At 39.7% G+C, this 14,822-nt stretch overlaps 1 protein-coding gene across 1 annotated transcript in view; it reads right to left on the bottom strand.

Annotated features, from left to right (window-relative positions):
- The window catches only part of gatad2b (GATA zinc finger domain containing 2B), a 117,325-nt gene that overhangs the window by 101,257 nt on the left and 1,246 nt on the right, over positions 1–14,822 (bottom strand). The gene's annotated exons all lie outside the window — the stretch shown is intronic.

Below are 14,822 nucleotides of genomic sequence, written 5' to 3'. Positions count from 1 at the left end.
TTACTACACATAACTGCACATCGTATGGGAGACAAACTCCACACGCACAATGTCAAGACTGATGCTCTGCCTCCACTCTACCACTGTCTAACGGAGGCAGAGGTTTTCTTTTACCTGAAACACTGAAAAATCCTTCCTTTACATTTTGAGTGGGCAACAAACTCAGAAACATCACAAACTTATTGAGCGCAGCTACAACTCTGCGGATAGCACAGCACACCATATTTTTGCTCAGATTTTTGGCATCACCAACTGCATACGTGCAAATATGGACCCATGGCAAAGAATCGCCGGGAAACAGACACTGCGCAACACTAAGTGCAAAGCTTCTCTGTGTAGCATTGCCAACATAAGGTCCAACAAGGACGATCAATTACTGAAAACCCTCTGAAGGGAACTGTGTCTCTTATAAAGGAAGTCTTTGAAGCTGTGCTTAGCATTAAGTAGCCGACCCAAAAGTATAGGTCTTAGCTCTAAGTCTGAGCTGAAAACATTCTCCTGACCAGGTTTGGTTGAAAGCAAAGTTGCCATGGTGATACAGCGACGTTTCTTCATACTTGATATTTCACATGAAAGATCAGGAAGAAGGTGGCCAAACAAGTCAGCCTTTCTTTGTGAGTGGTAATGTTACAACCATCACTGATTCCACTATGAATAAATAAATGTCAATCAATATGTTCTGTGGTTTGTTTGTCAGTCATTTGTCATTTTAAAGCATTTTGACAGTAAGCATATGCCACTACTTGTCGTTTTATAACTTAAACTGGATCTTGTGTTAGGATGGGGTCGCAATTGCAATGATAATTTCCATTTCCATTAGCACTGGCATTGAGCCAACACTCTTTAATTTAAAAAACGTATTGTAAATTAGTAAATATTGCAACAATACAAATTAACACTAAGCAGTAGCTATTTTCCTCGTGGTTGGCGCAGTTATACTCACTATAGGAGTTATTTTTCTTGTTAGGATGATATCGCAAAGCTAATTTCTGTAAAGCTAATTTCTGTAAGTGTGTTAATGGTAGAGGTGTGCGATATTGACAAAAATCAATATCCAGATATTTTTGGTGATTTTGCCGATAACGATTATCGACGATATTTAGCATCCCTCAAAAATCTACCAGCTCGCTCTTGTTAATAGTACATTAGATGTTAATGATAATATAAATAATAAGTGTTGAGATCAAACGGCGCAAGTATAGGGACACCATTTCAAAGCGGCTTATAGGACTGACTTTATAAAATATTGATGACCAACAAAATCTATCATGAGAGCATTTTATTCAAATGTAAACAATACATATTTGAACTACAAGGCATGAACATTACAATGTGGAGACACATTTAACTGCTCTAAGGTGTTTTCTTGTCGGTACCTGGCCGGTTGCGCTCAACCCCAGTCAGGTAAGGAACAGTGGAGACACTGTATCCTGAAAATGTCACTTTATACCATCACTGCACCACTTTATTCAGTTGTACTGTCACTTAGTTCAGTAAGTAATGCTGCTATACTACACTGTCACTTTATACCACCACTACATCACTTATTTGTGGTACTGTAACTTACTGCTGCTACACTTTACACTGTCTCTTTATATCACCACTACATCACTTTATCTATTTATTAATGGTACTGTAACTATCTGCTGATACACTTACTGTGCTTTAGGACATGCTGCTACATTTCACAGTGGTTTACTGTAACTTACTTAAGTACGAAATGCTGCTACACTTATAACTTATCACTCCTTCTCACTTATCTAGTTTGTACTTATTTTATTTCAATCTGCTGCTAAACTGCACAGCGCATATTGTTGTATATTGTATAACGCTTAACCACGATGTCTGTTGCACTCTGTCACACTTGGTTCATTGCTTGATTTATCTGACGTTAGCTTTATTTTGATTTGATTTATGTTTATGCTTATTGTTACTCTGATCCTTTTCCACCTTTGTATTGAAACTGTTGCAAAATAATTTCCCTCGGGATAAATAAAGCTTCTTGAATCTTGAATCTTGAATCTATCAAATATTCTTCATATCCTGTGCAGTGGTTAATTCTTAGATGGTGAAACAAGTTCATTGTATAGCTGTCTTTTATGTCAACCGCTTTCATACATAGTTTGCAGATTGGCGTCTTTTGAGCAGCATCAGAGTTTTCGAAGCCAAACCACCATCAGTGCGATGGAATGATCCATATTTAGCTAACAACGTCGATTCAGAGACTGGTAGAGTTTGTCTTTTGTCTCATGGTGCTATTTGTTCACTCATTTTCATCTTCAGCCATACATGCAGCTACATTAGCTTGGTTTGTTGTTGTGAAGCGTGAACATGGTATGTGTTCTCGATGCACACGCGCTGCAGTCAGGCCTGCCGAATTGAGATTACATTTCCAAGCCAGACACAAAACCCTGACAAAACCGCCCAAATCTTTTGGCTGATAAAAGTCCAATCTGGCAACAGCGGCAGTAGTCTTACTAGGCTTGATCGTGAAGTGCATGTCTGGCGTCTTAAAAAGGCATGTTTTGATTGTTAACCAAGTAAATAGGTCGTTATGTGGCAATATTTAAAATAAGTCAGCAGGCATGTACTTAGACCTGGGCATTAGGGGCTAAAGCCCCGGATCTTTTGGGAATAGCCCCGGACCTCTGTTCCGTCTAATATAAAAAATAAAAAAACATAATGATGATGAAAATAGCCCAGTACAGTAGACTTTTATGTGGTTGCATGTACAAAACGCAGCTGACACCTTCACAAGGACCAGCCACTGGCATTGAAGCAACAGTTCAACATTTGAACAGACTACCCACACATAACCGGAATAAGAATGCTGTTAGCTTTAGTTAGTTTATTGTGTGTTTTGTATGTGCATTTATTAATAAATAATTGTTTACAATATGTCTGTTTATTTAATATTACACAAAGATGAATGAGCCAGCCTCTACTAAGAAAAGAACTTTTAAATCCTTCAACTGAGATAACTATTACATTTATCGGTAGTGGGGCGGCTGTGGCTTGGTGGCAGAGTGGGTCGTCCTCTGTTCGAGAGATTGGTGGTTCGATCCCCATCTCCCCCTGGTCCACATGTCGAAGTGTCCTTGGGCAAGACACTAAACCCCGAATTGCTCCCCGTGCTGCGCATGGGTGTGTAAATGTGGTGTGAATGGTTAGATCAGATTAGATGGTATGTAGATGTCCACTGCCATCAGTGTGAATGTCTGTGTGAATGGGTGAATGTGACAGACACTGTGAAGCACCTTGAGTAGTCAGATGACTAGAAAGGCGCTATATAAGTACAAGTCCATTTACCATTTAGTGCCCCGAGGAACTATGGTTTAACTAGAGTAATTTTTATTATTATCTTTGATAATTATTGGTGATAGCTAATATTAACTTGATGCACGATAAGTTTATTGAGAAAACTCAATCTCAATCTGAAGAGTCAAGGCCCTACATTTAATTGGTTCTCCGTGTGAAGTTTTTAATAGATTAAAGTTATGAATTTTTAGTAATTTTTCTTTATTAATTTTCTTTTTCAAATATTTCATTTGATAGTCACACTTTTGATCCAATTAACCTAGAGTACCTACAGCCAAAAGTGTCCAGTTAACGGGTCACTAGTTAAACCCAAACACCGGTCGGGAGAGAAAACGTCCGTCGGAGCAGTGATGTCTTCTAGTTTGCACAGTTTCAGGACCTGCAGTGGATTCAACCCTGTCCACTTGACATCAAGTCGGTGCATGTCAGTGTTTCAGAGGCTGTAGGCTGTTCTTATGTCTCATTCAGGCTGCTGGTGTCTGTGATGACCTGTCTTTCCTTTCCTTCTTAAACTACACTCACAATTGCATTTTCCATCAGCCCAATTTCAAAAATTTCTGTCTTAAAAGATCTCTAACTTATGGGCTACAGCCCTGGATGTTTTCACTAGCTTGTGACGCGCCTGGAAGTCAGCCAGACTTCTAAACCAAAGCACAGCACCGAAAAAATGGAGGAGAAAGAAGGGGAAGGACTAGAGATGGGAACAGATACTTGCAATACCTTTCAATTCTAAAATAAAAAAAATCACCAACCGTGCCTATTTTTTTTGAGGCACCGGAAACAGAGGCACTGTGAGTTTTGGGGGCAGTATAGCAGGTGTTTCAGTCATACTTGCATTCAGAAGTAGGAGGTCACGAAGAAGTGAAACTCACAGGCATAACAAACCCCATGTGGAAGTAAACTGCAGGGATCAAATTTTTTTCAAATTCAGAAAGCATTTTCTAATGTGTTTATTTGTGCATTTGCTGCTAATAACAGCCATGTCATTTATATAAAGAGACCATGTGAATCCAGGAGCCTAATTTTGTTTTTCATAACTTTTCATTAAATCCAACATACCAAGAGTATAGCACACAACACAATAAGATTGGTTATGGTGAAACATTACACAGGCTGTTAACCTAATATGTCATCATTGACCTCTTCACTCTTTCTTTGCCTGTCTCGTCTTACTGGGCTGTTCTCTTCCTCACTTGTTTCTGAATGCTTTAATGGTTCCTCTGTCCTGTCTCTGAGCTTGTTTTTTCTCCTCTCTCTCAGTTTGTCTTCATCTCTGAGCTTGTTTTTTCTCCTCTCTCTCAGTTTGTCTTCATCTCTGAGCTGTCATCGGTAAGAGCTTCAGCTGTATCGTTACCCGTTTACCAAACGGTGTAGACAGCTGCTCTTGTCCCGCTGCCATCGCGGTTCCTGTAAAAAAGCTTGATAGCTTTGACGGCTTTGAAACAAACTCCTGCCTTTGGTCCCTCTTCTTCTGTGACCCACTTTCGTATATTCGCATCATTTCTGTCTCGGTTTATCTCCCCCCTCTCTCTCACCGCTATTTACTGTTTTGAATTTTATGCCGTGATCATTTCCGCAGACGTGCAGCGTGATGCGTAACATGGAATAGTCCATCTAGTGCAGGCTGAAGGGGGGTGCACGGTTAAAAGAAAAAACGTCAAAACATGAGTAATTGATCAAATTAGACATCTCGACAATGTTATTGTGAAGAGATTTTTATAAAAACAATAAATATGGGAACAAAATATAAATTGGACATTTTGGGGGCCCCAAATGGCCTTGTATGGGGCCCGGGGATCCAGGCAAATGCCTGGTTTGCCTAATAGTATGGCCCGCCTCTGCACATTACATGGTGTATGGCACGGCTAATGGACACATCTGCTGCAATAATGCCTTATCTCATGTAGCATACTTGCTGTAGGTTTAACGTTAGCCTGTACCTCATAGTAATGCAGCCTCGGCTGATCAGTTAGCACGGCTCTTTACATTTCAGTCAGTCTTATCAAATAAATGAATAAATCTAGGGGTGGAACGGTTTATTTAAAAAATTTGTCCTGTTCAGTACGCTTGTCACAGTTCGGGACACGTGTTTACCGCTTGGTTTGTGAGGTGCAACGTAGTGTCCTTTTTCGTATCTACCTCAGCGATACTGTCTCAGCGCTCAGACTTGCTCCACGCACTCACTGTAGGCGCGAGGCTACAATGCACGCTCCCGTTACACTCTTCTTTGTGGGTTTCTGAATCGTCTTGGCAACAGCTCGCCTGTGTTTACTCTGCAGCCATATCGGTGTGTAAAGAGGATAGATTGAGAAGGCATTTTCAGAAAAATCATGCTACTCTGTTACGTTAATTTTTGTCAGTCCAGTTTACGATGACTAAACTAATGTTTCATATGTGCTTGTAAGCCTGGTAAAGTAACTAGTAACTGAAGTAATCAGATAAATGTAGTGGAGTAAAAAGTAGAATATTTCCACTGATTTGTAGCATGTCAATAAAATAGTCAAGTAAAGGACAAGAGCCTTAAACTTTACTTTAGTCCAAATATTGAGTGTAAACCTCTGGTTAACAGGTTTGTTCATTTAACAAGGATTGTTTTTTTGACAAGCTTGTTGCACTTTGAGGTCGATGACTAATATTTACATTGATAAAATAAAGACAATATACTGTATGCACTCCTATGTCGCTGCATTGTTTAACAATATCCATTAGTGATGCTCATATTCTTCCAGCCCCTCATTTTGGATAATTTCCGTCAACCGGCCCCAATTCCAAATTAATTGAATAGCCCTGATGTAGCCTATTTCAGTCAGTTCAGTGATTCCTGTTTGTGCCTATTTTAGTGATAGAAAACATATTTTCTTATTTTTTTAAAGATGTGATAATGAATAAGTGTTTGTATTCTTACCTAGAATGCAAACCATTGTTTACCCCTTTTGCCAAATATATAAACGCGTAAATGCAGCAATGTCTCTCCTACTGTTTCAAAATCTCACTTCACCTTAATTTAAGATTTTTACAGTAATACCTGAACAAGCTGCCTAATTATTTCAGTTTTTGCATGATATGTCCTTAAGAATATCCGATTAAAAAAGAATGTAATTATTAGGCTATAGATCTGATACATGGTATTTTTAGAATCTTTTCAAAACCTTTTCTAAATCTTTAAAACCGTGACCCCTAAACCGTGATATGAACCGAACAGTGGATTTTGTGAACCGTTACAGCCCTAGTGCATTCTCCAAAAGTTAAGTTGTTGCACTACGACCAAGAGTTGTACTGTATTCTGTTATGTTATATTCTGTATGTCTGTTAAAGAATATATTTTGAAAATTTGCTGATAAAGAAGTTCATGTTTAAGTAAATGGGATCTTAGAAAATCCTTTTCTGGTGTAATTTCACTGGTAGTGGGACCGACTACTGAATTTTTGGTATCGGGACATCTCTAGGAAGGACACGGTAAAAGAAAATGTTCAAACGACTACAGCACGATGATGTTGTAATGAGCTGTTCTATGTGTGTCGCCAGTATGCTAGAGACATCATCTACCCACCACCATGGCCGGTGAGGGAAAAAGTTAATTTCAGACCCTGTCGAAAAGTTTCAGGTTACGCTTTTGGAACACTTAACTCTGCCTATTTTGGGCCACAGCTACCTAAACTTCTAATTTGGACAACATTAGAAAAACTATATGCATGCTTGAAAAGAATGTCATGTGATCTTGACATGCCTAAAATCAGCAGACAATACAAACAGTCCCTCTTCAAAGCCATTCATGTGTTCACATGAAAGAAAAATGATTAAAAGAGCTTGAGAGAAGTTGAAACTGTGCCTCCTTTCAACACAGAAGCTACAAAGAAGGTGTATTTTATTCCTTAGATTGTTTACAACACATTGATAGTTGTTTCCGGTATTTCTGACACCACATTTGCAGTTTCGGTTTATAAATATTGAATTTTTACACACACACACACACACACACTCTCCAGGAAGTGCCAAAAATATCAGTTCTCTGAGTGTCCACTAGGGACAGGTTTCATAATAGAGCAGTTCCTCATTCACCCCCATGTTAAACAGGCTGTTTTCACAGCATCATTAGATTTTTTTGGACCAGGCTAGTTTTTATTTTATTGGAGGTTAAAGTTTATGAATAATTAGGGCCGTTGCCTCTTGAGTGACAGCTAGCTGCTGGCCTTCACTTCTCCTCGGAGGTAAACGTCAGTCAGTTGGACATATCTTCCTCCCTCCCACATCAATGCCCTCTTTTGGTAAGAGGAAATGAGGCGTTAAAGTCTGACAAGATGGCAACTCCCGTGAGTACGATTGGACCAAGTTGAGAGAATGAACCTCGACGGAGAGGCTTATTTTGTTTAATATACAGATTTAGGACTTCATATGAAAGATTAAAAGGCTCAACTTGAGAAGGTGGTACTACTATGCAGCAATCTGGATTTAGCAGGGCTGACCTGAATGCTTCGTACCACGACCATTGCCATGGTAATCGATGTACAAATCAGTATTCAAATGCTTTGTTTTTTAAAGAATTCTGTCATACAATTCACACTGATTCCATCTTACGTAAACATCTATGCCTGTCTTAGCCACCTTTCAGCAGCTCCTGAACTGAGTGGACAGTGTCTGACTAACCTCCTTCACCAGGCTGATAGCTCAAAATTTACTTTACGAAATGAAAAACTTTGGCCGATGCCGTTAACCAATATTAACATTTCTGTTATGACCGAAAATTACAGACGTCGATATGATCTGTATTAAAGTAGTTTCTATGATAATCATATTCTGTGTACTGACACTGTAGTCCTTGCACATTTACAAACATAATGTCCTCAAAGTTAACTGAAAGATTGTCTCCATGTCTAGGACAACTTAATTATGACAAAGAGAAGCATTTCTGCTTTCTCGCAAAGAATCCTATTTCACTTTCATCGAGAACATGTGCTGCAGCAGAGAAAAGACGTTCACTGTCGACATGAGAGGTACTTGCGCCACGCTGTGGCACGGAAGCAAGACATGTTACTTTTCCAATACAGCAGTGGACTCTCATTCCCGGGGATGGTTTAGACCAGGGGTCACCAACCTTTTTGAAACCAAGAGCTACTTCTTGGGTACTGATTAATGCGAAGGGCTACCAGTTTGATACACACTTAAATAAATTGCCAGAAATAGTTTTGCTCAATTTACCTTTAACTCTATGTTATTATTAATAATTAATATTTATCTTTGCGGAAACACTGATCATCTCAATGATTTCTCACAATAAATATATATAGAAACAGATAAATATCAATATGCAACACTTTATTTTTATATTTTCTCTAAGTGCACATTTTTTCAAATTGAACATTTTCAAATTATCACTTCTAAGACAGTCTTGTGAAATCACAATATCCCATTTTAACTAGCTAGCCACTAACGTTTTTTAACAAATCATGAATTACTTTGCACCATGTTTGTACAAATAATAACTCATGTAAAATACAAAAGTCAACTCTCAAATTTTTAAATAAATCATGTCACACTTTGAACTGGACACCAAATCTGTTATCAGTTTTCTTTGTCAGTTAGTGGGAAGCCTGGCATTGCATGCTGTCAACTAGTGTGTTGTACTCTGGTGTGTAACTTGACACTGCAACTCTGAGTGAGTCTTGCAGATGTGCATCAGTGAGGCGTGTTCTGTGTTTGTTCTTGATGAAGTTCATGTCAGAAAAGGCTGATTCACAAAGATAAGTTGAACCAAACAGGCTTGCAACCTTCATAGCTGCTGCACATACACCACTGTACTTTTCTGTGTCAACAAGGCACCAAAAGTTTGCTGCAGCCTGGTGGGCTTTGAGGTGGAGGTCATTTTGCAGTGTTACAATTTCAATCTCCACCTGTTCAGCATCCAGGCTGAATGTTGCACTTAACTGCTCAGCAATGCATGATATGTCCACGTTCATGAAAGGATTAGAAATGAACGACATACATGGCTCAAGCTGATCCAGGTCACAAAACCTGTTCTCAAACTCTTGCCCAACTCTGTTTATGACCTGAGAGTACTTTTCTGCAACTTTGTCAAAAGCCTCAGATGCAGAAGCATTGTCTTTCAGCACCATCTGCACAGAGGGAAAGTGCTGCACTTTTTTTCTCTGTAAATGCACAGAGAAAAGGTTCATCTTAGCTTTAAATGCATTTAAAGCACTTACCATATCGGCGACAGTTTTACCTTTGCCTTGCAGCTCACAGTTCAAACTGTTCAGTTTTCCAGTAATGTCCGTTAAAAATGCAAGGTCAAGTATCCACTCAGTGTCCTCCAGCAGCATGGTGTCCTCACCTCTGGACTGCATGAACTCTTTGATTTCATCCAAAAGTGACAAAAAAACGTTGCAAAATTCGGGTCTTCAGGGGCAGTAGTATCAGAAGTTCTTCTTTTGTGGAGAAATCATCAAACACCATCCGGATAAAGACCATCAGCTGCGGCGTACTGCTGCTGTCCATCGACTCGTCACACGTCAAGTTCCCAGACATCGCTGACACTCTTCTTACCATTGTAGTTGCCCCGAGTTGAACATCGGAGAGACTCGAGAGTACATCGGTTCAATACTTCTCGTCTTCAAGCACAGTTTTAGCAATTATCATCATTGCTTCTTTGACAACCTCCCCGTCTGTAAATGCCTTCTTTTTCTTCATCAAGAATTGCGTAGCTCTAAACGAGGCTTCGGTTGCTTTTTGGGAGTTTTTAACCGGTCTAGTGAAAAAAGACTGCTGTTTGCACAAAGCTGCCTTTAACTCGCGAGCCTTTTCTGTGCGCAGTGCGCTGCCCGGTGGATAGTTAGCATGGTAGCTTGTGTGACACATAGTGAAATGTCTCTCCACATTGTGCCGCTTTGCTATTGCCACAGTTGCCCCGCAAATGAAACACACGCAGGATCCTCTCACAGTGGTAAAAAAAAAACTCTACCTCCCATTCGTCTTATTATATGTTTTCTTTCTTTTTTCTGACATTTTTTGGGGTAACTCTTCTCCTCATATTTGCTGCGTCCGCTAACGTTAGCTGGTTTGTAAGAGCGCAACAAATGCTACGTTTTGGTCATGCGCACAATACTGACCTTTGAACTATACTAGGTCAGAGTTAATTTATATTAAACACAAAAAACACTTTACATTTTAAGTGTTTATATATATGTATTGTCATTTGTTACATGTAAGTGTGATTTAAACAAGAATAGCTAAATAAATAAATCTATATATATAAAAGCTCACTGGTAAGTGCTGCTATTTGAGCTATTTTTAGAACAGGCCAGCGGGCGACTGATCTGGTCCTTACGGGCGACCTGGTGCCCGCGGGCACCGCGTTGGTGACCCCTGGTTTAGACTGTCTGCTATTTTGCTCCTGATATTGTTTGTTGAACCTCCTTGTTCTGCATGGAGGTTCTTAATATGAATGATCAAATTGGTGGTGTTGAAGGATTTGGCACGGCATCCTCCTCGCATTAATTCAACCTTGCAAGCATTGCATACTGCAATTAACATACTTCTTTTTAGAACATAGAACATAAATCACTGAACAAAAGTTTAAACTGAGAAAATGTATCATTTTAAGGGAAAAATATGTTGATTCAAAATTTCATGGTGTCAACAAATCCCAAAAAAGTTGGGACAAGGCCATTTTCACTACTGTGTGGCATCTCCCCTTCTTCTTACAACACTCAACAGACGTCTGGGGACTGAGGAGACCAGTTTCTCAAGTTTAGAAATAGGAATGCTCTCCCATTCTTGTCTAATACAGGCCTCTAACTAATCAATCGTCTTGGGCCTCCTTTGTCGCACCTTCCTCTTTATGATGCGCCAAATGTTCTCTATAGGTGAAAGATCTGGACTGCAGACTGGCCATTTCAGTACCCGGATCCTTCTCCTACGCAGCCATGATGTTGTGATTGATGCAGAATGTGGTCTGGCATTATCTTGTTGAAAAATGCAGGGTCTTCCCTGAAGGAGATTACGTCTGGATGGGAGCATATGTTGTTCTAGAACCTGAATATATTTTTCTGCATTGATGGTGCCTTTCCAGACATGCAAGCTGCCCATGCCACACGCACTCATGCAACCCCATACCATCAGAGATGCAGGCTTCTGAACTGAGCGTTGATAACAACTTGGGTTGTCCTTGTCCTCTTTGGTCCGGATGACATGGCGTCCCACATTTCCAAAAAGAACTTCAAATCGTGACTCGTCTGACCACAGAACAGTCTTCCATTTTGCCACACTCCACTTTAAATGATCCCTGGCCCATTTAAAACGCCTGAGCTTGTGGATCTTGCTTAGAAATGGCTTCTTCTTTGCACTGTAGAGTTTCAGCTGGCAACGGCGGATGGCACGGTGGATTGTGTTCACTGACAATGGTTTCTGGAAGTATTCCTGAGCCCATTCTGTGATTTCCTTTACAGTAGCATTCCTGTTTGTGGTGCAGTGTCGTTTAAGGGCCCGGAGATCACGGGCATCCAGTATTGGTTTACGGCCTTGACCCATACGCACAGAGATTGTTCCAGATTCTCTGAATCTTCGGATGATATTATGCACAGTTGATGATGATAACTGCAAAGTCTTTGCAATTTTTCGCTGGGTAACACCTTTCTGATATTGCTCCACTATCTTTCTGCGCAACATTGTGGGAATTGGTGATCCTCTACCCATCTTGGCTTCTGAGAGACACTGCCACTCTGAGAAGCTCTTTTTATACCCAATCATGTTGCCAATTGACCTAATTGGTGTTAATTGGTCTTCCAGCTCTTCGTTATGCTCAAATTGACTTTTCCAGCCTCTTATTGCTACTTGTCCCAACTTTTTTGGGATTTGTTGACACCGTGAAATTTTGAATCAACATATTTTTCCTTTAAAATGATACATTTACTCGGATTAAACTTTTGATCTGTCATCTACGTTCTATTCTGAATAAAATATTGACATTTGCCATCTCCACATCATTGCATTCAGTTTTTATTCACAATTTGTGTAGTGTCCCAACTTTTTTGGAATCCGGTTTGTATTAAAAAAAAAAATTACTTACACTAGCCGATACGATTGCCGATATATCATGAATTCCTACAAAATAGTATTCATGTCAGCTGCATGGGAAGATTAACCTGACTCCTCCGACTTTTGGGAAGGGTGAAAATACTGGTTGCTGATTGGATAAACCATCTATAACCAACATACTGGCCAAATCAACCAATCAGATCAACAAAGCGTATGACGTGCCAACAGCCTCGAAGCAATGCTCAGAAAGTAAACAAAATGTGGGTAAAATATATTTGCCATTTGTGTTACATGAATTTAAGGATAAAATGCACAATTACAGGTGCCTGGTCCATATTCCAACAGAAGGATCCAAGAGAAAAAAGCTATCGAGCGGCTTGCTCCATAGCTGCGCTCATCTCATTGGTGGAAGCCGCCATGTTGTTTACACTGAAAGGATGCTTCTCATTGCGTCAGACTTGAGCTGCTTCAAAACAAAGGCTGAGGCTATGGGAAGATATCAACAATAATTTGATTCATTGATTGCATTTCCCCACCCATTGTAGGGGATCTGTCTGTACTGTAACAGGCAAGCTTACAGACAGACTGGGAGCTGATCAATCAGTTAGTGCGTTTACATGCAAATCAGTAACCCAAAAATGGTCTTTCCCTGGTTAAGGGAATAATCAGAGTATTGAAGTCCCCCCGTTTACACAAGCGGAGAATGGGAAGAATGGGGAAAAACACGACACCCGGTACAGTAGGTGGCGCTCCGCCAACATACAGCTGGTTGAAATCACAAGCGGACAAATTTTGGACATAATTACGACCGTAGCTAGTCTTCTTTGTAGTGATGTTAGTTTCCATGGTGAAGTGTTTAGTCATCAAATATTTAATGTTTGAGTCCTTCCAAGTCCAAGAGTCACATTCACAACTGATTCCACTGAACAAATTTTAAAAGTGGGGATTGGCTCGAATATATTTACAAGTTTCAATGGTCAAATGCCCCCTTAAGGAACAGTCCAAAGTTAAATCAAAAATGACTTCATGGTTTCAAGCACAACAAAATAAAGAAAGAATTTTAGTTTGTTTAATTCTGTTTTGGTTTTTTTGTAGGAGTGAATCCTCTTCTCAAACAAAATAATAAAGGATCTCTAATAAGTTTCAGTTTCGTTTTCCCCCAGTTAGGAGTGGAGCCTCTTCCCAAAAGATTTCGCAAACCATCTTTGAACAAGTGAATCTCCAACACTGTCAAGTTTTCTGAGAATTGGAAACAGGCAACCATGTAGAGATAGAATTTACATACTGTTGTGTAAATAAGATACATAACATAAGGCTGTTTAGTTTGTTTACTGAAAGGACAAAGTATAGAGCTGTTATACAGGAAAGGGATCCTTAATTGACTCCTGTTGTGATCTGATGCTATTCAGAAAATACAATTAGATAAAATTATATAAGGGCGCCCCTCTAATATAATGGGAGGGGAAACACTGATCTCTGCTCTCCTCCACTACAACACAAATGAACGGGTAGTTTCTTACACAGATGCTGATGATCAGCATGCTTTAAAAAAAAGGGCTTCATATTTGATATTAATCCATATCAATAAATCATGCATAAAGTAGTCCCATACATAGGGAGAAAAGAAAGGTGAGAAGAAATTGGGGTGAGTAGACATTACATGAGCCTTAAAAGACCCTTAAAATGACGATTTACCAATATAAAAGTTAAGTAAACAATGACACTGTTGGCTGTTTAGGACAAATAAACAAGAAAGGTAAGCACAGTCAATGATTCCAGGTGAACGATATGGTAATCCTGACATCGGATCTGCACACCTGATCCCAATCATCAACATCAGTTCCATGGTAGCTCCACACCATAGAACTTTCAAAAGGAGCACAACAAGCTTGAAATCCCTACAAGCAATTATGATGTCCTGGTGCATGTTAAGACTAAATTAATAATAATCTGCATTGTTTTAGTAAGGACCAGCTGAATGATGATTTAAAATATCAAATCCTAACTGCACTGATTTCATTTTCATTAAAAACTACACTATAATACTCTAGAGGTACTGTAACAATCTGCAATAAGTATGCCGGTGTTCATCTGTATGCCACTGGGCTGCCATGGGACTCTGAGTTGGAAATAGGAAGAGGAAGGACTCCATAATTGAGAATACTACAGTTCATTCACACTCTTCAACAGCAGGGACCTTTCATTCATACAGCACCACTATCACTGTGAGTGAAGGGCTGAGTGCATCAAGGTCTGCCAACTTTTATCTCAGAACCAAAGGCTATCGGGCTATTTTTTTCCCCCTCAACAGTCACGTGAAGATTTCTGATTTGAGAACAATGCCCTAAATGCAAAATGTCTTATGTAAAGCACTTGTTTTGGAAAGGTGCTGTACAAAGGAGTCAGGACCAGAACCAAACAGCTGGTTTATAGATACACTGCTGAGGAAAGTGTTTCAGGGCAAGAATTGACAA

This window comes from Echiichthys vipera, assembly GCF_963691815.1.
Source record: "Echiichthys vipera genome assembly, chromosome: 13".
NCBI classification, from domain to species: Eukaryota; Metazoa; Chordata; class Actinopteri; order Perciformes; family Trachinidae; genus Echiichthys; species Echiichthys vipera.
The sequence above is the reverse complement of the archived record's forward strand: the minus strand, read 5'-3'. Positions and strand labels throughout refer to the sequence as shown.